General features: G+C 43.0%; 1 protein-coding gene across 1 annotated transcript in view; it reads left to right on the top strand.

Annotated features, from left to right (window-relative positions):
- The window catches only part of LOC117808084 (protein unc-80 homolog), a 229210-nt gene that overhangs the window by 156742 nt on the left and 45666 nt on the right, over positions 1 to 26802 (top strand). The window contains exons 5-8 of the mRNA XM_034677555.1: positions 12219 to 12298; positions 15686 to 15822; positions 16554 to 16652; positions 17735 to 17878. The gene's annotated coding sequence lies outside the window, so the exon portion shown is untranslated. The remainder of the gene's footprint in view (positions 1 to 12218; positions 12299 to 15685; positions 15823 to 16553; positions 16653 to 17734; positions 17879 to 26802) is intronic.

Genomic DNA, 26802 nt, shown 5'->3' with positions numbered 1-26802 from the left:
GCTTCCAGGATAGCTTTGACCCCTTGGCTTCGGGCGGCAACTCACTTCCAACCCCCATTGGTCCCAATGGTGCTTCCCCTTCTGAACAGTGGTCTTAGTTTTGGGGCTACTCACTCACACCACACCAATCGCCAAGTCCATCTCAAGCTCCCAAGATACCTTGGCTTGGGGCAGCAACTCACTTCCAACCCCCATTGGTCCCAATGGAACCTCCCCCTTAGAACAGTGGTCTTAGTTTTGGCACTACATACTCGCCCCAGATGCATGCTCCCAAGATACCTTGAACTCCTTGACTTGGGGCGGCAACTCACTCCCAACCCCCATTGGTCCCTATGGAGCTTCCCCTTAGGAACAGTGGTCTTAGTTTTGGGCTACTTGCTCACACCACACAAATCGCCAAGTCCATCTCAAGCTCCCAAGATACCTTGGCTTGAGGCTGCAAGTCACTTCCAATCCCCATTGGTCCCAATGGAGCCTCCCCTTAGGAACAGTGGTCTTCCACACCACACCAATCCCCCTCCATCTCAGGCTCCCAAGATACCTTTAACTACTTGGCCTGGGGCAGCAATTCACTTCCAACCCCCATTGGTCCCAATGGAACCTCCCCCTTAGAACAGTGGTCTTAGTTTTGGCACTACATACTCGCCCCAGATGCATGCTCCCAAGTTACCTTGAACTCCTTGGCTTGGGGCAGCAACTCACTCCAAACCCCCATTGGTCCCTATGGAGCTTCCCCTTAGGAATAGTGGTCTCAGATTTTGGGCTACTTGCTCACACCACACAAATCGCCCACTCCATCTTTGGCTCCCAGGATAGCGTTGACCCCTTGGCCTGGGGCGGCAACTCACTTCCAACCCCCATTGGTCCCAATGGAGCTTCCCCCTAGGAACAGTGGTCTCAGATTTTGGGCTACTTGCTCACACCACACCAATCGCCAAGTCCATCTCAAGCTCCCAAGATACCTTGGCTTAGGGCAGCAACTCACTTCCAATCCCCATTGCTCCCGATGGAGCTTCCCCTTAGGAACAGTGGTCTTCCACACCACACCAATCCCCCCTCCATCTCAGGCTCCCAAGATACCTTTAACTACTTGGCTTGGGGCAGCAATTCACTTCCAACCCCCTATGGTCCCAATGGAACCTCCCCCTTAGAACAGTGGTCTTAGGTTTGGCACTACATACTCGCCCCAGATGCATGCTCCCAAGTTACCTTGAACTCCTTGGCTTGGGGCAGCAACTCACTCCAAACCCCCATTGGTCCCTATGGAGCTTCCCCTTAGGAACAGTGGTCTTAGTTTTGGGCTACTTGCTCACACCACACAAATCGCCCACTCCATCTTTGGCTCCCAGGATAGCGTTGACCCCTTGGCTTGGGGCAGCAATTCACTTCCAACCCCCTATGGTCCCAATGGAACCTCCCCCTTAGAACAGTGGTCTTAGGTTTGGCACTACATACTCGCCCCAGATGCATGCTCCCAAGATACCTTGAACTCCTTGACTTGGGGCGGCAACTCACTCCCAACCCCCATTGGTACCGATGGAGCTTCCCCTTAGGAACAGTGGTCTTAGTTTTGGGGCTACTGACTCTCACTTACTCACACTTTGGCCTAACTTGTCCCAGGATTAGTCCTCTTTTTAACATATAAGTTACATGACACCTGTGACTCACCAACAACCAAGTTTTAGACTGAAGTAAAAGTTCCATTATTCAATTATTCTGTTGGAAGAAATGTTAAAAGTGATTATTTTAAGCCAAACTGCCAAATATTTCCCCTTCTTTTGAACCTTTCCTTTGATTTTGGACTTTTGGCGAAACAAAATCTACTGAGGATGTTCCTCCCTGTCTTTGGGGGATTGCGAGGGGTATTTTTTACGAGTTTCAAATATTTAACAATCCAATTATAAATTGCCTTTCAGGTGTTTTGCAATAAAAAGTGAAAAGGAGAAAGGAAGGGATGTTCATGCAAGGACATTGGCAAAATCAAGACCTCATTTACATTTGATCTCTAGTTTTTATTATGGACTAAAGCACATGAGAGGAGTGTTTGCGGCAGCAGGATGTCGCAGTAAACCGCAGTGATTTATGTCTGGGGGGGGAACACAAATTGAGATTACACATATTAGTCGTAAAGCTCATTGTTTGCATGTATACACCCTGCCTTAAAGGTACATATACGGTTCCGTACAGCATCCTGGACTTGTTTCGCCATAGTGCCAGGCGACCACTGCTACACTGACCAGCCTCCATGCTAATTAAAGTCCCACATTCGGCGCACACACTGTAGTTTCCTTTCTTTTAAATACCAATCAGCAAGAATAAAGTTGTGTTTACAGACGCTCATTAGTGTGGCCATTTTGTCAAGCCGTTCCAAGTTGTTGTTTCAAGTGAGCTTTTTGGTGTCTCTTGAAGTTGGAGGTCATGTCGGGTTGCTCTCTAATTGGGTGTCAAGAGGATTCTAAATATTTTCACACCCACACGGCAGACACATACACACACACACACACACACACACCAAATACATCTTGGTTTAATTGGTCAAATAGGCTTCCCTGGCCGGTAGTACAAAATCATAAACCCTAACACACACATTCACACACACATTGTGGTGATGTACAGTAGAAGCCCCTAATAAGGATTTGTCAGGCCTGTAGATTTGCAGAGCAGCAGAGGAAAGCCGCCTTTGCCGCTCCAGAGACAGGTCGCTGAAGCGATTCAACTTTGACTACCGCGGTCGCGCCTGCTCTCTCTCTCCCACACTTACAGCCAATTAAAAGGCAGCAAGAAAGTGGGGCAGACAATCAGACATACTGAGGTGCTTTTTTTTGGGGGGGGGGGGGGGGGGGGGGAGAGATGTAATGGATTATTTATTATCGATGTGCCGCGCAGAGAAACAGGCACCGTGCCTGGAGTTAGAACTCTGAAAGAAAAGCGAAGATTTAAAAGAAAAAAAAAAGGCCAAAACAACAAGAAGCGCCAAGTTATTTTGACTCACACTCTCCAAAAGAAGAGTGTGTGCATCTTTAAAGTGGTATCAAATTCAGTGTAACACCTGTTTTGGAAGATAAGACTCAACTCTAATAGGAGGTAGGCAGATGTGCCACAATACACATATTAAGATGTCATCTGTGAAGAAATGTACCTTAAATAATAATAAAAACAACACAAATACATCACTTAAGAGTTGACATGAAATTATTTTCAGTTTCCTGAACAAACAATCACTCCTACAGTCTGTCAAGCGCTTATAAATTCACTTTCGAGTGCTCACAATAATCAGTCGGTGCTGAAGCCAGCTTTTCAGCACTCGTCAGTTTGCATTAAAAAGACGTGTTCTGAAGGAAACGGCGTCCAAATAAACCCGAACACACTGGAATAAAGTAACAACTAAACTGGGATACACTGTGAAAATGCAGCATGAGATAAATGATGATTTCCATTTTTGAAAAAAAAAAAGTAATTGAATTAACTTAATCAACGCGTACAGTTTGTTCTTCCACCTGAGACACATTTAACTTATTACAGTTAATATTTTCAGCTTCTGGTTCATTATTTCCAATGAATAATACAATTCAAACTGACATGACTAAACTCTTGTACGAGAAAATGTTAATTATTCTTCTATATCTTTGCATAAAGTAAGATTTTTTTTAAGGGTGTGAAGAAAAAGTTAAGTGTTAACAGATTGAATATAAGGAGTACATTTGAATTAAATGGCATAGCTGTAAATTAGTGCTATACATAATTTTCATTATGAAATTAAAACAACACTTTTGCTTAATTTAATGTACTTAACTGAGCAAAACTTAGTACATACAAAGTGAAACTTCAACTTCTGTATTTTTTTGTCCATATGATTGAATGTACAAGAAAAGGCTGGAAGTATTCAGCTATGGAACATTTGGGTTATAACTAGGTTGGCTCCCAGAAGAGCTGGTGGAAGGGGCCAGGGAGAGGAGTGTCTGGGCCTGAGACTGCTGCCCCCGCAACCCGGACCCGGATAAGCGGTGGAAGATGAGGTTGTCAGCATTACCAATAAGGCAACCACTGTGGACAGGCTTCAAATTTCCAAGTCAGTAACCAGTGGGTGATGTCATTGTGACCTTGTCCATGTTTTATGGTAGACTTGCCCCATTATGTATTTAAGTAAATGTGCTTTATTGTAGTTTGTTCATCAAAATTCCTGCGAGGAACTTTCTATTTGTGCCAATTTTGGTTCCCCTGTTGTGTACAAAGTGGTACCTCTAATCTCTGCTAGCACTGCATGGGCTAAAAACCTAGAAATGCCACTTTTTATAGCATTCTTTGTGAAAGTGGCACTTTGGTTTTCACTTAAGTGGCACTTTGAAGTTGCTGCATGTTAGTGGACCATGTTCCTGATAATTCAGAAGACATGCTATTGGATTATCAGTCATTTGTTGTTACACCTACCCCCCTCACAGCAGTCAAGGGTGTAATATAGGAACAGTCAATAGTGTTGCTGATAGTCTTGTTCACTTTTGCAGCTCACAAACAGGCACCACTGTCAATTTCAGCTTGTTTCATAACAAGCTGAAAATTCCTTATAGTAGCTTTAATGTAGCCCCTTTAAATAGTGAGTGAAAACTGAACATGCTCTTTTTCATTTCCAGTTAGGAATCCATTTATTGAAGCAACTATTGGCTCCAAGTGTTAGAGGGGGGAAAAAAAAAAACTACATATAACAAGGAGGGAGGAAGTGGATCGATCCAGTGGCACCACATTCTGGATGCACCACTGCAGAGCAATTCTCAGAGGGGCTTCCAATCTATCACAGTGCAGTGATAGTTGAGTTAAAAACGTCTTCCTCCTTGTTATGCTTGTTATACGTGTTATTAATGTAATGAACAACCTATAAAACAGCATTGTTTAACTAAAGACAGCATCTGTTTCGTTTAATTATAAATATGCAGCATAAATGGTAAATTTGGGCATATAAAAGACAGCAAGACGCCTTCTTATTATTGTCCGGAGTTGAAACTAGAGAGCTTATAAAAATATATCACAGCCAAATGTATAATAAATGGAGTAAAGCATGACTGAATGGAAGCAAATACAAGCCAGAAGTAATGGTCCCTTTTAGTATTTTTCACTATTTCACCTTTTAGCACATGGTACATAAAAGTCCTGTACCGTTGGGAAAAGCTGGAGAACTGCAAAAACTATAACTTAAAGAGAACTCCTTAAATAAATGTCACTGTATTAAGATAGGTGGATTGTTTTTTTAGAAATCTTAAGCAATGGCTGCAACAGCTGCAAAAGCCTTGTTAGGGGGTTCGTAAAGTGGGTCACAAATATGTCTAGACAGAACCAGTTTAAGAGGCTAAATCAGGGGAGATGTGCAAGAAAGTCCATACATAAGTCTTTGTCGTCTTAGCGTCTTGTTATTTATACATAGACACAAATACATTACCTTAGGGCCACAAGTAAATTATTTTGTGGTCAAAAATTAATATTTAGTGGACTTAAATCAGATTTGTGTTAGGTCCATCTCTGTTACGTTGCAGTTTGGCTAAATGCGCTCACCTGTTGGGTCTCCACCTCTTGTTATTTTTTCGTGAACACGTATGAGTTGTCTAGGGGCCAAAAGTATATTATTTTGTGGTCATGAATTAATATTTGTTGCCTTCCATCAAATTAGTTTTTGGTCCTTCTTCGTAACATTGCAGTTTGGCTCCATGCACTCACCTGTTTGGTCTCCACCACTTGTTATTATTTCCTGGCCTTGAATGAATTGTCTAGGGGCCAAAAGTAAATTATTTTGTGGTCACAAATTAATATTTCGTGGCCTTCCATCAGATTTGTGTGCAGTCCATCTCCACAGTGTTGCAGTTTCACTCCATGCGCTCACCTTTTGGGTCTCCACCTCTTGTTATTTTTTCGTGAACACAAATAAATTGTCTAGGGGCCAAAAGTAAATTATTTTGTGGTCACAAATTAATATTTCAATGCCTTCGATTGGATTCGTCTTTGGTCCTTCTTCGTAACATTGCAGTTTGGCTCTATGCGCTCACCTGTTTGGTCTCCACCACTTGTTATTATTTCCTGGCCTTGAATAAATTGTCTAAGGGCTAAAAGTAAATTATTTTGTGGTGACAAATTAATATTTTGTGGCCTTCCATTAGATTTGTGTGCAGTCCATCTCCATAACGTTGCAGTTTCACTCCATGCGCTCACCTTTTGGGTCTCCACCTCTTGTTATTTTTTCGTGAACACGAATAAATTGTCTAGGGGCCACAAGTAACTTATTTCGTGGTCACGAATTAATATTTGTTGCCTTCCATCGGATTCGTTTTTGGTCCTTCTCCGTAACTTTGCAGTTTGGTTCCATGCGCTCACCTGTTGGGTCTCCATCTCTTCTTATTTCTTTGTGTACATGAATAATTTAACTAGGGGCCACAAGTAAATCATCTCGTGGTCACAAATTAACATTTTGTTGCCTTCCATCGAATTCGTTGTTGGTCTTTCTCCATAACATTGCAGTTTGGCTCCATGCGCTCACCTGTTTGGTCTCCACCACTTGTTATTATTTCCTGGCCTTGAATAAATTGTCTAGGGGCCAAAGATAAATTATTTTGTGGTCACAAATTGCGCTCACCTGTTGGGTCTCCACCTCATTATTATTTCTTCGTTTACACGAATAACTTCACTAGGGGCCACAAGTAAATCATCTCGTGGTCACGAATTAATATTCCGTGGCCTTCCATCAGATTTGTGTGCAGTCAATCTCTGTAAGGTTGTAGTTTGGTTCCATGCGCTCACCTGTTTGGTCTCCACCACTTGTTATTATTTCCTGGCCTTGAATAAATTGTCTAGGGGCCAAAAGTAAATTATTTTGTGGTCACAAATTAACATTTTGTGGCCTTCCATCAGATATGTGTCCGGCCCATCTCTGTTTTGCTCCATGCGCTCACCTGTTTGGTCTCCACCACTTGTTATTATTTCCTGGCCTTGAATAAATTGTCTAGGGGCCAAAAGTATATTATTTTGTGGTCACAAATTAATATTTTCTGGCCTTCAATCAGATATGTGTCTGGCCCATCTGTAGTTTGTCTCCATGCGCTCACCCATTGGGTCTCCACCTCTTGTTATTTTTTCGTGTACACGAATAATTTAACTAGGGGCCACAAGTAAATCATCTAGTGGTCACAAGTTAATATTGCGTGGCCATCCACCAGAAAAGCTAGAGAACTGCAGGAACTATAACTTTAAAAGAGCTCCTCAAATAAATATCTCTGTATGAAGTTAGTTGGAATGTTTTTTTTTTTAAATTAAATCTTAAACAATGACTGCAACAGCTGCAAAAGCCTCGTTATGGGGTTCGTGAAGTGCGTCACAAATATGTCTAGACGGACCAGTTTAAGAGGCTAAATCAGGGGAACAGATTGTGCAACAAAGCCCAATAAGAATTTGTAGAATATGTGGAATAAATATGCTATTAGCATATGTGAAACCCTGCTAAATTTTCAGCTGGGCTGAGTAGGCACAAATCTCATCAGGCGGCGACAGCAAGAGGAGGACTCGGTGGATTTAGAGGCTGTGAGCCCTCGTTTTTTGTGGTGTGAAAACAACAGCGCTGTGACGAAGACATTTCAAAAAACAACACGTTCCTCCTGTTCCCATCTGTAGCGTCGTGTCGTCTGCAGAGTAATTTGGGATGATGCACTCGGCGGCGAGCTCCTATTTTACATTTATCATGGCCCTAATGCAATCACACACAGTGAGTTATTAGAGGGGAGAGGAGAGGAGCAAGGGGAGGCAGCCGGTTGGATGAGAGCATGGCTGGGGATGAATCCGAGGAGCTCTCTGAGACGGGGGGGAAACAAATCTACAAGTGACATTCGATTTCAGCTGACAGCGTCTTATAAACACCGGGCTTATGAGGTGATTTATACAAGTTCACAAGAGGGCACAGAGAATTTAAAAAAAAAAAGATCTCACGCCAATTCATAATGTCTGCCAGTTTCTCTCATTCATCTTCCTCAAAGTCGGCGCTGCCATTCATTTTCTTCTACACTCAAAAACAGGAGATATAAATCATCCCCAGAAAGAAATGAAACAGATAACAAACACAAAACTTTAAAGTAAAAATAGTCCGCTTTCAGAGGAAGAGAAGCCGAGACCAAAGTTAGAAAAGAGAAAGAGAAACGTCTTTGACCCGGTGTTTCTCTCTGCAGCTTGACAGCACAACAGTGCTCGCATCATTATCAGAACTTATCCACTCCTCTGAAATTGCCTTCTGCCTGTGAAATTAATGACAGGCATTTGTACAGTGACAGGCGGCACCCAATACAACTGTAATCTCTCTCCGACTGTGTCGCGACGCCGCAGAGGACACGAGGAGAACAAATGGAGAGACAACAGGGCTTGTCATTAGTCTTGGCACGGACTCAAGGACGCAGAAGGGATGCTTTGTGAGTGACAAAGGGAGAACAATCTCCTGACTGTTTTTTGGGTGTTCTGATGATGGGACTCATTTGGGAGTGGGGTACTCAAAAGGTGACTGTGAAGAGGGGTGTCAGGTTTGAAGTACGAACAACGAAACATGCTGTAAGCTATTACCGTCTTTTTGTTTTAGTATGCTGCGCCGCTATTAGTCAGTTTTATGTTAAAATTAACATTTTGCTGAGCCTTCTTTATGTAACAAGACCAATAAAATAGATGCAAATGGGCAGCATGCCTAAACTGAGACGATAAAGACCCCAAAAATTTGGTTTGAATTACAATTTTTATAGCATAACAACTTCAAACAGGACACTTTATGAGCACAATATTACTGAGGAATCAAACATGAGCATAAAACTGCTGTACAGAACATTTTAGGACTTTTTACAGAGCCCTTATTGGAAAACAACAAAGTGCACTGTCACAAAATGATAATTCGTTATCAAGATAAGTATGTGTTGCCACTGGATAATTAACTTTTGGTCACGTGACACGTCTACACATCTGGTAAAAAGGTAGCCAATGCATAAGTTGACAAGTTTTGACAGGAACTGAAGAAACAATCATGTGCCTGCCTTGCGTCATTAATTCGTAGACACGAGTAAATTACCTCGAGTTCACGAATTAATATTTCGTGGTCATCCGCCAGATTCATGTACGTTCCATTCAGTCTCCTCTTCTAGTTATTAGTTCATACACATGAATGAATTATCTTGGGGCCACAAGTGAATTCATATTTCATGGTCACCAATTAATATTTCGTGGCTAGTCACCAGATTTGTGTCCAGTCCATCTCCATTTCATTGCAGTTTGGCTCCATGCTCGAACACCTTGGGTCTCCACCTCTTGTTATTGTTTCGCGCCGCTACAAGTACATTTTTTTCGTGGTCACGAATTAATATTTCATGGCCATCCATCCGATTCCTGTGCGGTCCATCGCCGTAACATTGTAGTTTGGCTTCATGCTCTCATAGTTGGGTCTCCACCGCTTGTTGTTATTTCGTGTCCACGAAAAAATAGTCTCTAGGACTGAATTTAGTTATTTTGTGGTCATGAATGAATATTTTGTTGCCATCCTCCAGATTCGTGTTCAGTCCATCTCCGTAATATTATAGTAGTGCTCCATCGTGATCTCAATTTTCACGCGGACACGAATAAATTATCTTGGGCCACAGTTAAATTATTCTGTGGCCTTCCACCAGATTTGTGTGCGGTACACCTCCTCCTTGCTCTCATAGTTGGGTCTCCATCTCTTGTTTTTAATTCGTGAAAACGAATAAATTATCTTGTGGTCATGGATTAATATTTCGTGGCCCTCCACCAGATTCGTGTGCGGTACACCTCCATAACATTGTAGTTTGGCTCCATGCTCTCATAGTTGGGTCTCCACCTCTTGTTATTATTTTGTGAACATGAATAAATTATCTTGTGGTCACGGATTAATATTTTGTTGCCTTCCACCAAATTCATGTCCGGTGCATTTCTGTTACGTTGCAGTTTGGCTCCATACTCTCACATGTTGGGTCTCCACCTCTTGTTAATATTTCGTGCCCATCTGCCTCCATAACATTGCAGTTTGGCTGCATGCTCTCATCTGCTGCGTTTTGCGAATGCATGGACCAGCATCACCAGACAGCTGGGGGTCACATGACTGTGGATGTTCACTGGTAATTACCTAATCAGTGGTTTTCTACCTCCACAATGAGCATCTCCTCATCCATGCTGTTGCCATCGGCCTCTGAAAACATCAAACCTGTTAACTCCAAGCCTCGCTCTGCTCATTATGACAGCTTGTTTATGTTGTTCAGTGAAATACAATCTGGCGTCAACATGTAATGTTGTTTCAGTGCCTCAACCTGCCAAATGCTAATTGATGCATAATGCTGCAGCATCAGCTATAATGGTGTGTATCTGCTGTGGAGGGCTACGAATTGCCGGAGCTGAGACGGGGCAGGAACACAACATTGCGAAATCTTATCAGCCCTTTTTTGTGTTTACGAATTAATACCCTGGGGCCACGCATTATTATTTCATGGCCACAAATCCTTAGGCTCATACTTGCTGTCATATAAAGGCGTGATATCTACATCCCTGTTACATCTCCTCTAATGGGGCGAAGACATCCTGCCTACATTTGTACATTTTAATGGACCTAAACTCTGATTGGTGCCCATAAAATGACACTTTATTCCAATGTCACTCCCATTAAACACCTCAACTAACAGCTCAGATGGAAATCTCTCCCATGTTCCCGCCACCACACGCTCCACTTACCACTCATTGTCGCCTCTTATTCTGATATCGCCAATTCTTTCCCCCTTTAAACTCATCCTGACACCAATTTCGCCGGGTAGTTTGTTGGAAAATTGGTCTTTCTCCCTAAATTGCTGCCATATTTTTCCAGACCAGAAATCATGAGTGGAGACGATGACAGCTCCGGTGAGCGTTGGGTAGCGCGTGTCTGGTATTGTGTGTGTCGAGGGTTTATGTTGATGTCTGCGAGGGAGGCGTGGATTGACCTGTACCAGACGGCTGTAACAAATGCGAATGAAGCTTGAAAGTCTGCCGAACTTCTGTGATGTGATTGCGCCGCGGCAGTATTGATGAACCATGAGCACAAATAATGCGGAATTGCTGCGACCACTTTTGCTGCATTAAATGATACGACTTCACTTGGCGGTTTAAACACTGAGGACATATTACATGTCAGACCCATGATAATATATAAGAGTAGGAGATGATGAACACAGCACCTGATATTACCCACAGAGGGGGAGTACAGCTTTTACTTAAGGTCTGTCGCCTGTTCTTTCCTTCACCTTTCATAAAGAGAGATATAATGAAAAGAAAAGGAAGGTTTTGCAGAAGGAGGAGGAGGAGGGGGGCTTGCTTCTTGTTTCCAAGCAACATCGCTCCCGAGAGATGTGTGTGTGTGAGGATGTCAGCGTGTGTGTGTGTGCAAGAACGAATCTCCATAGGCTAACGTAAAAGCAGGTGGTGTGTGTCCCTTTGTTTATTTGGGAACATGACGGTCACTTCCCGTGCGAGAGGAGGGGAAGCCTGGGGGTGAGCGAGAGCACCACATGCAGGCAGCGAGGCAGTGCAGGCATTAGAGCCCTTCAGACAAAAGGGGATAGGTATTTCAAAGATCCAATTAGGCCCGGACGTGTCGCCCATAAATCATTAGCGCTGAGGCTCCTCGAACAGACAGATGGGCAAGACACTCCTTAGCTTAAGAGTCCCTGTCAGAGACGATTTTTTCTTCCCCAATTCAAATGGGCTCCTCAGGAGACTTTCCATCTAAATTTTAAAATTAGATAAAACGGGTGAAATGAAAAGCTTTCTCTGAAGAATAGTCCACCACTTAATGTCATTTGAGCTTAGTTTGAAACTGACTGGACGTAGACTCGGGGCACAGTGGTTGGCTTGTACTGACTGCGCAAATCATGGCGAAACCCTTCAAAACCAAAAGCTTTTACTCCCAACTTGTCAAATTGGGAAGCTCGGCCTTTGCCTGAAAGCTTCAGCGGAACTATTTCGGTACCACTTTACTTTTATTTTGGTAGGGCCTCTGCAATCAAGATGATAGATATGCAACAACTGGTCATTTATTTCCACAAGGGTGGCCAATGTACAGATAAAATGAAAGGATGTATTTGTTACTACGTTGCACAGAAGGTTGTGTGGTGGGATATTACTGAATCAACTGTTCTTTGTGTTTCTTTGTGCTTGTGTATGACTGATAGGAACTGATGCAGGTGCAGTTTCTCCAAAGACCGCAGATGGGAGGTTTGATGGAAGCTGGTGCTGGTGCAGAATTTCCCCAAGGCTGCAGACGGTAGGTTTCCTGTACTCCCATCTTAGCTTTCTCACGTAGCTTGCTTACGTATCCTGTTATGCTCTCTCATGTGTCCTGTTTTCTGCTTAGCCAATCATCTCTGTTAGACTAGAGGATTTCAAGAGCAAGGTGCGACAAGCCCAGCCCCTCAGTGCAGAAGTGATACTCCACGATCCTCCACGTGTTGCTCAAAAAATTCCAGAGGAAGTTGTGGAAGCACCAGCAGTGGCTGGGGGCCGTTCCAGATTCTCCTGACGATGCACACTGACCATCAACGGTGCTGCTGTGGAGAGGGTGGGCAGCATCAAGTTCCTAGGTGTGCACATCACTAAAGACCTCACTAGGACCACCAACACCGCATCCCTGACCAAGAAGGCACGTCAGCCCTTCTACTTTCTCTGCAAGCTTAGGAAAGCTAGAGCCTCAGCCCCCATCATGTGCACCTTCTACAGAGGCACCATTCTTTTCTGCCCAAAGCATGCTGGGAAACCATAGACTGTATAATTAATGGACGTAGTATCCGTGATGTCACCCATCTGTTTCTGGAGTGCCGATTTAAGGCCAATCTGCGGCAGCCATATTGGAAATGTTGAACTTGACATAGTTGTATAAACTACAACTTGTGGAGTGCTGGCTTCATCAAAAAATATTCAAATTTGAGACTAGTGTTCGAGCAGAGCTGGACACTGTGACTGGGTGAATTGGTCGCAGGCAATGGGTCTGTATTTCCCAAGCATCAAAGTTAACATAGGCTGGGATCCAGTCTTGTCCCAATAGATAGTGGGATTGGGAACTCCACATGAAAACAGATGGCACTTTTAAAGAGCTACACAGATACTTGACACTCATTTTGGCTAGCTGAAGAGAGACATGGGGGAGTGGAGAGTGGGGGTGGACATGCAGTAAATGGTCAAGGCTGGAATCGAACCTGCAAGGGGTATAGCCTCTGTATACGAGGCGTGCGCTTAGACCGCTAGGCTAACAGCGCCCTAAAGTTTTAGATGTTACTTTTGTTGCTAATGTACGTTAAGCAGCTAACAAACAAAATTCCTAATTACTAACTTGCGTATATGGTGTTGCAGTAAGTAATGTAAGTTACAAGACATCAGTATTTATGTTTTGTTCTCTTGGAAGACAACTCTGTTTGTTAGACCCATTTATTAGCCCCCTTGACTTAGCCGACTTTCATGCACTAGATCAAACCTGGAACTTAACGCCAGGACAGCTGCAAGACACGGCTCCTAATGAAGATGACTTTGGAGTGAGAGTAGATTGGTATAAGCCCTGACAGGCTCAGTCCTCATGTCCTCAAAGGTAGAATACAAGACCTCAATTCTCATTTTTATTAGAAAACATATAAAGGTCTACCATGCTATCCATTTTTAATGCTTTTGAAGTCAGGTCTCTCGAAAACACAGACAATGCACTCAACCACACTCAAGTATGCTGGATTGAGCTTTGAAGAACTAAGTGTATTACATCATAAAATGGATTACAGGCCCTCACACAAACCTTGCACCATACATCAAGGGATATTACAGCGCGGCCATGCTTCAAACATGCACAGCTGAAGACAAACTGTTCGTAAAATGCCCGGCATTAAAGCGTGAAATACATACATATACTCAACATGGTTGGATAAGTTGCAGTGTGCCATTCAAAATCAGACACTTCACTTCCTTTCCTTTCCCCCGTCGTCTCACTGGAGCTTTTAGAATAAGCCGTGCAAATGGAGTCTGATTTGTTGCCCTTTTGCTCCGGCTGGATTGCCTGTGAATACCTGCCGCATTGCCCCAGAGGGATTTGACGGGCAATTTAAGATGTGTTAAGACCAAAAAGGTTTTCGTGTCAAACGCTGGTGCTGTAGGCTGTCATAGGGTATCAGCTCAGAGGCTCAGGACTTTCACACCCGGAGATGGAGTCCAGTAATGGAAAAGAAAGGAGTGTGACGTTTTATGGACTTCAACATGGAGTCAAGCTGATTTGCAATATATTCCATTCACCCCTTTTATCCTAGCTTTAATCTAAAATGCTCGTATAGTACAAAGAAGCTTGGGGATGTGATGGCAGCCAAGATACAGTCTATGTTTGAATTTTCAGCAGTGTTTGATAAAGTACGGAGAGCAAAAACAGGCTCTTTACATGTACTCATGCTTGATTTTGAAGACGATTCCAACAACCAGAGAGAGGCCAGGAGTTCGACTGGAGGGTGGGAAATGTTTGATTGGAGATGAAAACACCTCTGAAAATGTTAAAAGGATGAGCTCTCTCTTGATAATCCGCCACATAATCACCCTCTCCTGGGCCGTTCATCTTTCATCCTTTTATTTTACTCTCGCAGCCAAATGTGCATTTTAGTCTTCAGTTACTCAATCTTGCTTTCAGCCCGGCACACAAGAGTGCTGCTTAATTGACAAATCATGTCCATTTCACCCATACGTCTCTTTTCACATAACATCTCTCATTTTGCGTAACCACTGTTTACTCAGCTGCCATGGTGACAAAAGGGGGTGCTAATGGAGGATCTGTGGTCGGGCCTTGAAAAGGTGTTTCACCCTTGAGTAATGCGTCTTCAAAATGAGCCAGAGATTGGAACATGTGTCTGATTTCAACCATTAAAACCACATCAAATCAATGGGCTACAGGAAAGGAAAAAAAGGTGGACGTCAACCCGGCTGTGGCTCAGTGGGTAGTCGGTTGCCTATCAATCGGAAGGTTGGCGGTTCGATCCCAGCTCTGGCAGCCACATGCCAAAGTGTCCTTGTGCAAGACACTGAACCCCAACACTGATTATCCATCATTACATAGCAGCCTCTACCATCAGTGAGTGAATGGTTGTGAATGTGAATGTAAGTTACATATGATGGCAATAGTAATTGTTTTGTTCTCTAGGAAGACAACTCTGTTTGTTTGATCCACTCATTGCCCCCCTTGACCTAGCTGACTTTCGTGTACACGAACAAACCCACAACTTAAAGCCACATAAAAAAAATGGACTAAAGGGGACTAAAGAGGTCTGTTTTCAACCATTAAAATGCGTCAACAGTCATACTACACGATTCCACAGTGTGAAAGGGTATTCTCAAAAGGAGGTGAAATTGTCTCGATCTAGCACTGTGGAGAAATTGTTGTTTTTAAATAAAAAATGAATGAAATGTTATCCCTGTTGTACGTGTAATATGTTCTCCAAGGTAACACAAGCACAGTCACAGTCCACTTTTGACCCAGCTATTGTATCATAAAGACAGACACCAGATTAAGAAGTTCATTATTAATGTATTGGCGTCACAAACAGGATTCATTAATTTATTCAATTCAAACCTGGTAATTTCTAAATCCAGGACAAAGAGTGATGATATCTTTAAAATGCTTCCCATTTCATAGCAGCAAAATGACACTTCCTGGATTCGAGTCCTCCCATCCAATCACAGTGCTCCACCTCATCAAAAATGGCCTCCAATCGGGCCGCGCCCCTTACACAACCCAGAAGTGTGGCTGCACCTGAAGCAAGGAAGAGAGATCAGGTAAAGTCAAACTCATGTTTTAAGTCTTTAACTTAAGCAACAAGTAGTAAAACTCACTGTGATTCTTATGAAACTTTAAGGCTTTCTTTCTACCTGTGTCCAAAAATATTAAAATCTGCGAAACTTCAACATCAGCAAACAGTGAAACCAGGTGGCTTTCAAAGCTTATACCAGCCCTTGGAATGACTTCAGCTCCACAACACTACTCCAATCCACAGCTTGTGTGTTTCTAGTGTTGTGGCAAAGTCTTAACATTGAGTATATTTTGCATAACTATAATATTAATTAATCTTTTTGGTGTATTTTTTAAGGGTTCACGTCTTCTGGCTTTGATTTTAAAATTAAAGTTTTATTATTTCCATCACTATATTTTTTGTACTACACTATATTTCCTCTATTTCTATCTAAACTGTCAAACTGATTGAAGTGCTGTTGAAACCCTTTGTGGTGTTTGGATCTTCAAATGTCACAAGTTTTGTCATATTTCCTGTTTGACACAAGCCCCAACACTTAATATTGACATAATTCGTTTCACTGTGCTTATTTTACATTTATTGTCCACTTGATGGCGCAGTAGAGCAAATGGAGCACCAGGAAGCTTCGGCCCATGAAAGCCTCAATGCTTCACAAAGCTTCTTCTCGCCGTCACTAGCTTCAATTTATTATTTTTAGCCTTCAATATACCCGGTAATTTTGGTGACATCTTTTAAATGCTTCCCATTTCATTTCAGCCAACTGACAGGCTTCCTGGATTTGAGTCCTCCAATCGGGCCGCGCCCCTTTCACAACCAGGAAGTGTGGCTGCACCTGAAGCAAGGAGGAGAGATCAGGTAAAGTTTCTCAAAGTAATCATGTTTTAAATGAGTGTTTATAGTAAGCACAAGTAGTACAACTCACTAAAGACTTCCTTAATGCCTGTGTTGAAAAATAGGAAACCCAATGAGGCCAGGTGGCTTTCAAATGTATACCAGCCCTTGGAATGAGTTCAGCTCCACAACACTACTCAAATCCACAGCTTGTGTGTTACTCAATGAAACTTTCTGCCCACTTCTATTTAATTGAACTGCATTTAATACTCTGACTTGAGAGCAATCTCTTGCAATCTCAGAGTCTGAACAGTTAGTATTTCTTGTGGAACTTTAACACTAATGAATCTTTCTGGTGTATTTGTTGGGGTTCAGGTCTTCTGGCTTCATTATTGATGTTTGTATGAGGGCTCATATTCTCAATGTGATGGAATGAAGTGGTTGCTAAAGTGACTTTCTTCAAGTAATACTAGCTTCAGAGCTTCTGTATCGACATATTTCCATCTTTAAAATTACCCATAAATGGTATTTGGCAGTTAATTTCTTGGCACTTATTTACAATTTTCAATTGAAGAGAATTTATAGATTTACAGCTTGTAAAACCTTTAGTTGCCATTCTCACTCTGCTTTAATGTTTAACTCAAAGAAGCCTCTTTTATGAAACGAAGCCATTAATGTACCTTTACTTTAATGTACATTATTATATATATATGTATGTAGTATTGTGCAATATACAGCAATAAAACCAAAAAACCCAGTTTGTTTAAACTGTCCCTATAACCCGGCCATGTATCATAAAGACAGACACAATATTAAGAAGTTCATTATTTAGGTATTGGCGTCACAAACAGGATTCATTCATTTATTCAATTCAAAGCTTCACACACCAAAGGGATGGTGTCATTATAATCACTGTGCTTATTTTACATTTATTGTCCACTTGATGGCGCAGTAGAGCAAATGGAGCACCCTGAAGCTTCGGCCCATGAGTGAACCAATTGGATGGAAAGCCTCACAAAGCTTCTTCTCGCCATCACTAGCTTCATTTTATTATTTTTATCCTTCAATATACCTGGTAATTTCTAAATCCTTGCTTCCCATTTCAGATCAGCAAACTGACAGACTTCCTGGATTTGAGTCCTCCCAGCCAATCACAGTGCTCACCCTCATCTAAAATGGTCTACAATCAGGCCGCGCCCCTTTCACAACCAGGAAGTGTGGCTGCACCTGAAGCAAGGAGGAGAGATCAGGTAAAGTTTCTCAAAGTAATCATGTTTTGAATAAGTGTTTAAAGTAAGCTGCAAGAGGATGCTTTATGTTTGATTTGATTAAGCTATGGAAATCCAAAGGGTCCAGAAGTTGTAACATCTGTGAGGCAGGGTTAAGGTCATATGTGGTTGATTGTTGACGTTTTAGTCTTGTGGTTTGAAGTGTGGATTGGTACCTTCCTATCATCGCTTATAAAATCACACTTTAGTTTTACAGCCTTTCTAATTTGTTAAAGCTCCTGTGAATTAATGTTGATTCCTTCTTTTAATGAACAAAGTAAACATGACCTTCAGCACTCAAGTTGACAATTCATGTAATGTAATTTTTAGTGCCTGAACAGGTGCTAACAGGGGTAGTTGTCAGTTTAGCAGCTGAAAAAAGAACCCAATAATGTGTATAGCATATATTCTCATGAATTTGACTTTTTTTTCCCCCCTTTTTACTAAGATTCTTAGCTTAATTCTCAAAAAATAGCTATTTTTAGGGCCTGAGAACTGACAAGGTTGGCAAAGGCCCTATTGTAACACCAAGGATCTTTCTTTCTTTCTTTCTTTCTTTCTTTCTACTGCTGCAATGAATTGCCTTTTTGGAGCCTTCAACATGCCCCAAAATTCACCAAACTTGACACACTCATCAGGCCTGGTGAAAAATTTGATATTCTTTTGGTTTGGTGAAAAAAGTCCCAAAAATGGCTCTATAGCGCCCCCTTCAATTTAATTTTTTTTCAAGAATTTATTACTTTTATCTTGAACTTAATTCTTACAAATTTGTTATTTTTTTCCCTCACAAATATAAACACAAATTTGCTACTTTATTCTCACAAATCAGATTTTTTTTTCTTCACAAATTAGCTTCTTTATTCCTTGCAAATTCTGTACTTTTTCTAACATTCTTTACTTTATTTTCTCTTATTTGTGAGTTTCACCTTGTACTTTATTCCCCTGACTCAGTTTCTTCATTAATAATAATACTAATTATTATTAATTTGTTTTGTACAATTGTCCTAATATGCCATTGTATGTTTTTGGAAAAGCTCCTTAAAGACTGTGTATTGTCATTTTTTGAGAAGAAGTTGGTTTTTCTGTATTCATATTCTCCCTTTAAAGCGACATACAGAATGAACAACAAAAATTTAATTAATGTCATGATGTTTTTTTAGAATTGGTACAGGTTTGCGGTTGCATTGTATGAGAAATCGAACTAATAGGGAGATATGTGTTGATAAGAACCCAGTTCTCAGAAACAGGGTTCAGATAACCATAATAAGAGATATTCAGAGGACCTGATATATCTTTGATGATCTCACGTCATTCCTTTCAAACACATAGCAGGTGGATATCATTTACAGCCTGGATTGATTAGTGTTTGAGGTGTCTGCAAATGTGATTTAAATAACAGTGGTGTGAAATTAATTCCTCACTCAGTGGAACAAACAGACAGTTGTTAAGAAGGAAACGACTCGTCACCACAGCTCAGCGTGATGCCGGCATTTGAACTTAATCAGATAATGGCTTCCCGGGCGAGCATAAACACGTCGCTCTGATTTCTATTATTCCAAGCTGAGCCTTGTGCACATGTCGTTTGCTTTTCGCAGTCACATAGAAACACACATTCGCACCTGGAGGCTGCCCCAGGGCAAGAGCAAAGACGCACTTCCGGTCATCCGAACAGCACTACCGCAGCAGTGGGGAGCCTCCACGGAGGGCAGCGCGGTGTTAATTGCCCACAGTGAAAGGGGGCAAGATTCAGTCACCTCGCAGTCTGTCACAGATTCCAAACTGATCGTGTTTTCCAGCCACAGGGATGAGTCCACAATGTGCAAACTTATTCATGTGCATCACTTATTGACTGAAAAGAAAAGCCTATATTGTGACAGTGTCTCCTTTGCACGCCATCTGCACTTCAAGCCTGTTGCTTTTTCCTCCGTTAGAAGCTTAATTAGTCCGTCGCTGAGCCACTGCTTGCCGCCGTACGCTTTACGCCATGATCATACACTTGGGCATTGGGCAGCTGGTATGCTCTCAAAGCAATGAGTCATAGCAGATGAAAATGTTTCACACTCAAACAAGGGCACAGAAAGATAATGGCCGGCTCTGGCGCAAAGGACGGGGACAAAGATGAGCTGCAGAGAGAGGGAGAGAGAGAGTGTGTGTTTATGTGCGTGCATGGATTTTCATGGGTGATGAATGAGCTGAAACAAAATCACAGTGCTGAGTTTGCTTGTCTTCTCTTATGGGAAGACATTATCCTTCCCTCTGTGTGTGTGTGCTTGTGTGCAGCTTCATTTGTGTGTGTTTTCTGCTTCTGCAAACAATCTCCTGCAGGGAGGGAGGGAGAGAGAGCGAGCATCTAAGCGCCAGTGCTCTTTCTTCATTTGTTTATGCCTCGTGAATGCAAAGCCCACTCGACCTCGTGCACAAGACACAGACTTGCCGAAACTCAACAGCCTTGTTATAAAACCCCTCTGGGTTCTATCACATAAGGCGAGCTGTACATTGCTGGGGCCTAACCATCCCTTATTTATGCTCCACCTCGGGCAAGCTGTCAGCCGGAGCAGCTCTCCCCTATGTATCCCACACTCTGCTAGTCCTTACAGTGACACGCTTTATCTAAAAGCGCTCTGTTCCACCCAAATGCTGCTCTGCCTTCGACAGACCCCCCCCTCCTTTCCTCACCCTTACATAAACAACCCCTCTCCCCCTCCTCCTCCTCATTTCTCCCCAACCCCTCTCCTATCACTTCATTAAACCCAAAGTTTTGGGCAAATTCTTGGCACTGAATTCCAGTTGCAAGCAAGACATTTTCCGTGTCTCATCATGTTTTGCTCTGGCATTTACTGGCAGCTACACTGATGGGACTTTAGTCTCCTGTAGGTCCTTGCAGCAGAATAACACATACTTGTTTTAAACACAGGTACCCCAACTGGGATCCCCTGTGGGTGATGCAATTACTATTGACAAGTACCTCATACAACCCCACTTAAAAAGATGAACCATGCCTTTCAGTCGGGGCTGTTCAGTTACATTTTCAACTGGGCCAGTAAGAGGACCAGGATAAATCAGCAGGCCTGATACTTGCAGCAACATTCAGGCTCATTTTTTTCTGCTACTGCTAAAGGCAAACTTTAAATGAATAGAAATTAATGAAGTAAGACAGAGAAGTTTATTATTTTTCCCCTATTTGAAATGTGACACCTTCGTGGCATTTCTGGCAAAGGTACATCCAAGTGCGCAAACATTACTAAACCAGGAATCAGTGCTGTCATTGCATAAACTCTCTTCATCCACAAGTATTCGGAGGCTGCAATTGGCTGCTGCTTCCTCATCAAGATCCATAACCGTTAGAAGGCTGCTGCTGTGTCTCGTAGTTTGGCCGCGCAAGACCTGAGAGGGTCGTACGTCTATGTTCGTAAACTGGAGGCAAACTTTGTTCCTGTCCTTCTTTGACACTCATTCTGGGAAGTTGTGTGTTCTTCAAAGTGATGCCGTTGAACTTTATACGCAATAATTGCTGCAACACACTCGTGCGAATGTGGCACGCTGGTTTTGTGTTTGAAGTTAGCGGTACACAAGTGACGACTTTGCAGTCCAGGTTGTCGGTAAAGGTACATTCAAGTGCGCAAACATTATTAAACCAGGAATCAGTGCTGTTATTGCATAGACTCACTTCATATGTGCATGCATTCGGAGTCTGTAATTGGCTGCTGCTTCCTCGTCAAGAGCCATGACCTTTTAGAAGGTTGCTGCTGTGTCTCGTAGATTGGTTGTGCAAGACCTGAAAGTGTCGTACGTCTGTGTTCGTAAACTGGAGGCAAACTCTGTTCCTATCATAGACTGTATATAAAATGACGTCATCTCACTCGGTTCGAAGTGAGGCAGCCACACAAACTGCTCCCCCTAGAGGCTAGTTGCAGTATAGGTCAAAAACTCTGTCTCCCCCTTTCATTTGAATGGGGCTGCGGTTAAACTTTAAAAGATAAATATACGTTGTATGAATGTTTCTCACATCCGTATGCTGTGGTGAGAAGTTTCTTTTTTGTTTGTTATTAGAGGTTAAAAAAATTCCTTAGGACCTCGGGATGCTGGGCTGTAGGGCGGAGCTTGTTACCAAGGAAACACACATATTCCCTACTGTGCAGACTCTGACTGCAGAAAATGTACAAGATGACAGCGTTCTGGAACGGGATATTTCGGCTTCAAAACCGTACAATGGGACAAGGCGGATCAACGACATTTTTAAAATCTAAGACCTTAAGCACGGTGTGAACGTTTTGAACACATCTACATCCATGAACCTTCGCTGTGAGCGGTACTGCACATGTGCAACTCCCGACAAAGATAAGAATGAAGTAAGATGTTTGTTTTGTCATGTAATGGATTCATGTATGCAGCTCGGGTCAGGGCCACTCACAAGTTCCCTGCGGGGTGGATTTTGCTGCCGCATGAACAGCCTGCTTTCAGTTATCAACAAGAAAGATGTCAAAGCTGTAGAAACTAAACAAAAGTTGTGTGGGTGGAAGTTTGCTTTGACACTACTGTGTCAACTAATTGGAATGCTTCTATTTTATTCCCTCTCTTCAATACAACCTCAAACCCTCCTTTCCCTCTGCAGTTACTTCTTCTTGACCAATTTAAAATCGCAGCCACAGTGGTAGTGCAAATTTTAGGACTGATTTGAAGCACTCTTTCCGTGCCTACTCTCACCCCCCAAATTTGATTCCGCTGCTCAGAAAAATAATATTCAAATATGTGCTCACCACTTTTAAGCTGATAAGTTGTTGGCCTCTCCTTGCCTTTTTTTTTTTATTACACTGCCACTTCTCTTCTCAGCTCCCCGGCTGGTGTCACCTTGTCACAGCAGGCACTGTGACGTTAAATTGACGCTCGGAACCTGCGTGACTTCAAAATAAAAGCGGAGATCAGAGCGTATTGTCCCTCTGATATCAGTTCAAAGGAGTTGACAAAGTTTTCTAAAGTCTAATTTTAGCCTGGCATAATAGTGTGATAATGTGTTTTGTTGTCGTGGTTAACTCGGCCAACTCCTGCAGATTTACTGGGCTTCTTCCAGCACACACACACACACACACACTTTCCCACCATCTGCGACCGATGGGAGTGATGTGCTGCGATCAGCTCCCTGGTGTAAGGAGCACACAGGAGCGCAGTGCGCAGCAAACCTTCCTTCCCCCCCGACACACACACACACACACACACACACACACCCCATCCAGCATTTTGGAAGCCTCGGGCTGGTACGCCTCAAGTCGATTAATGATCTACAAGGCCGCAGTGTTCACGGATGACACAATCTTGCACGTGCATGCGCGTAAACACACATAAACGCAACGACATGATTAATGGATACACGGATATGATGAGAAAATTAAAACTGCAGCTCATTTGGTGCAGTGGGAAATACTTGCCTTTCATTGTGTTCAGCTGAAACACTCATGATCTGCTTTTACTTTTGCCGATGACATCATCATCAATTAAGCTTTTTACGACTTCCAGATTGATCAGTAAGGTTGGCTTCAGTCAGGGAGGATGTTGGCCGCGTGCTCCGGCTCATGCTGTCACAATGTTCAAACAGGCTGCGTGTTGGCTCCGTGAGTTGCTGCTGTCAGCCCAGTCGGTCCCATAAGTTTTACCCCAAATCCGGCCCATAATCTTTCCATTGTTTGATTAATCTTATATTTGTTTATTTTTCATTGATATAAATGGTCTTGTTGTTGCCCTGCCTTGGTCTTGTTCTTGGCTTTGTCTCAATCCCTAAATGTCTTGGTCTTGTCTTGGTCTCGGTTAATGTGGTCTTGACTACAACACCACCTACAGTATGTGATGTAGCTCTGACCACGATGTCCCCACATAAATTCAGTAGAGGTGGGGCGCCATTGGCCTAGCGGACTAAGCGCCCCATGTATAGAGGCTATAGTCAGTCCTAGTCGCAGCGGACGCTGGTTCAAGCCCCGGCCCCAACCATTTGCTGCATGTCATCCCCCTCTCTCTGCTCTCTGTATTTCCTGTCTCTCTTCAGCTGTCCATTTAAGGCCAAAATGCCAGAAAATATAACTTAAAAAGCATTAATAAAAATAAATATAAATTCAGCAAAGGTTAAAATTAAGAGTTCTATTTTTAAGTTAATTCAACAAATAATTTCTCTGGATAGAATTTCAGAATAAAAGCATTAAAAAAAAAACAGTTTGACTACTTGCTGTAAATAATAATGGATAATGTGTTGCCAAATGACCCCCAGGCCTAAGTACCAGCACCTGGTGTTCTTAGGACACAGTAGAAATCGGCCCTTAGAGCCACAGTTCTGATGCCCCACCCCTTCTGCTTACCAAAACATGCATTTAAGTAACCATTAAAAAGGCAGAAATCTTGTGCACTTTGCATTCATCCACAGAGGTGTCCAATATAGTGTTACGCCCTGTTTCTAGTATCACTTATCTAAATGTAGCTTAAGTCATCTGATAAATTATAACTTGGCAATAACTAGCATGATGGAAACTAATTAAAACGACAGAAACCACATTTTTTTTTACATGTGTTTTGATTTTATAGTTAAACCCATGTCCCATCTGTTCACATGGAGGAGGAGGGCTTTCAGGGGCGCTCTGATTCTCTTGGCTTAACTTTTAGGGAGCTGTCATGTCGTCCAACTTTCAATTAAGTTTACGGTTTGCTAGTTTTGCGTGATAAAATAGAATGTTAGCTTACTGTAGTGTTAGCTTAGGAGTGTATGGATGCTAATGCTAGCTGTTTCGTGATTGCTAATGATTGATTCGCTGGAAATATGTCCATTTGTCCTCATATTTTCATTCTCAGTTGGAGATAAATGAGTAGGACATGAAGTTTGAACATCCATCAGATGTTGGGTGATATAACTTTCAAACTGGAGCTCAGCAATGTGATTTAAACCACTTCACATCTTGAGTGTGACGTCAAAAGAAAAGGGCCACTTTGTAAATATCGCCAATTCCTTAACCAACTTTAAAGTCGTGAAAGATAAAGAAACTGTTTCAACTATTTTATGTCCCAGCAGCACGACCAGCTTTGGCAGCTAGCCAGCTTAAAGTCATATATTCGGCTCCTCTAATACCGCTTTTATTGTACTGCAGCTTCCATCCTTTGACAGGCAAATACAGTAGATAATTACACAATCAAGTTCAGCTACAGTAAGCAGTTCTAATAACCTGTCATATTATCTACCTCTTTATAGATGTGGGGCTTTAGGGTCACAACAACAGTACTGTGCCTTTTCGATTTTCTCTGCTCGTGCCTGTTGGTGTGTGCTTTTCCCACTTTTACTCTGTAAACACCACTTTGTTGGAGGACAATGTAAACATATGGTATCACTTGCATTGTTTTACTTCACACTTAGTTGAGCCTGAGCTTATAGAGATACAACACAGTCTCACACTTGTGTAGGAAGAGAAGCGCTGCCAGATTTCACTGTGTACTATTGTTCTGCATAACCTTGTACCAGCTGTCTGTAATTGCACATATGGATATGCATTTTTGTTTACAAATAGATAGATTATCTCCTTTTATTTTATTTTTATGCAATATGTCTTTCCACGATATCTTTTCCCGTCCCTCTCTTTCCTTAAATTCCTGGAATCACAGTGACCTCATCATTTTTCATCTTATACGCTAGCTCCTCAAACATAGTGAGAGGGCATCAGTATAAAAACAACAAGTTGAAAGAAACATGTTCCTGTAATTATTTTACTGTTTTCTTTTTTCATGCCCATATTTAGAGAGCACAGGACAGTGGATAGAGCAGGAAACAAGGAAAGAGAGTGCAGGACATGCAGGAAAGGGTTCAGCAGGTTGGTATTGAGCCCAGGCCTCCTAATTGAGGACAATAGCCTCTGAAAATGGGGTTCACCTTGGAAAGGGAAATTTGGATTAAGTAGGCCCCTTCCTACCTCACTGACCTCCTCCACCACCAGGCCCCTTCCTACCTCACTGACCTAATCCACCAACAGGCCCCTTCCTACCTCACTGATCTAATCCACCACCAGGCCCCTTCCTACCTCACTGACCTAATCCACCAACAGACCCCTTCCTACCTCACTGACCTAATCCACCACCAGGCCCCTTCCTACCTCACTGACCTCCTCCTCCACCACCAGGCCCCTTCCTACCTCACTGACCTCCTACTCTACCACCAGGCCCCTTCCTACCTCACTGACCTCCTACTCCACCACCAGGCCCCTTCCTACCTCACTGACCTAATCCACCAACAGGCCCCTTCCTACCTCACTGACCTCCTCCTCCACCACCAGGCCCCTCCTACCTCACTGACCTCCTCCTCCACCACCAGGCCCCTTCTTACCTCACTGACCTCCTCCTCCACCACCAGGCCCCTTCCTACCTCACTGACCTAATCCACCAACAGGCCCCTTCCTACCTCACTGACCTAATCCACCAACAGGCCACTTCCTACCTCACTAACCTAATCCACCACCAGGCCCCTTCCTACCTCACTGACCTAATCCACCACCAGGCCCCTTCCTACCTCACTGACCTAATCCACCACCAGGCCCCTTCCTACCTCACTGACCTCCTCCTCCACCACCAGGCCCCTTCCTACCTCACTGACCTCCTACTCCACCACCAGGCCCCTTCCTACCTCACTGACCTCCTCCACCACCAGGCCCCTTCCTTCCTCACTGACCTCCTCCTCCACCACCAGGCCCCTTCCTACCTCACTGACCTCCTCCACCACCAGGCCCCTTCCTACCTCACTGACCTAATCCACCAACAGGCCCCTTCCTACCTCACTGACCTAATCCACCACCAGGCCCCTTCCTACCTCACTGACCTCCTCTTCCACCACCAGGCCCCTTCCTACCTCACTGACCTCCTCCACCACCAGGCCCCTTCCTACCTCACTG

The sequence above is a fragment of the Notolabrus celidotus genome, chromosome 24 (assembly GCF_009762535.1).
Source record: "Notolabrus celidotus isolate fNotCel1 chromosome 24, fNotCel1.pri, whole genome shotgun sequence".
In the NCBI taxonomy this organism is placed as follows: domain Eukaryota; kingdom Metazoa; phylum Chordata; class Actinopteri; order Labriformes; family Labridae; genus Notolabrus; species Notolabrus celidotus.
The sequence above is the reverse complement of the archived record's forward strand: the minus strand, read 5'-3'. Positions and strand labels throughout refer to the sequence as shown.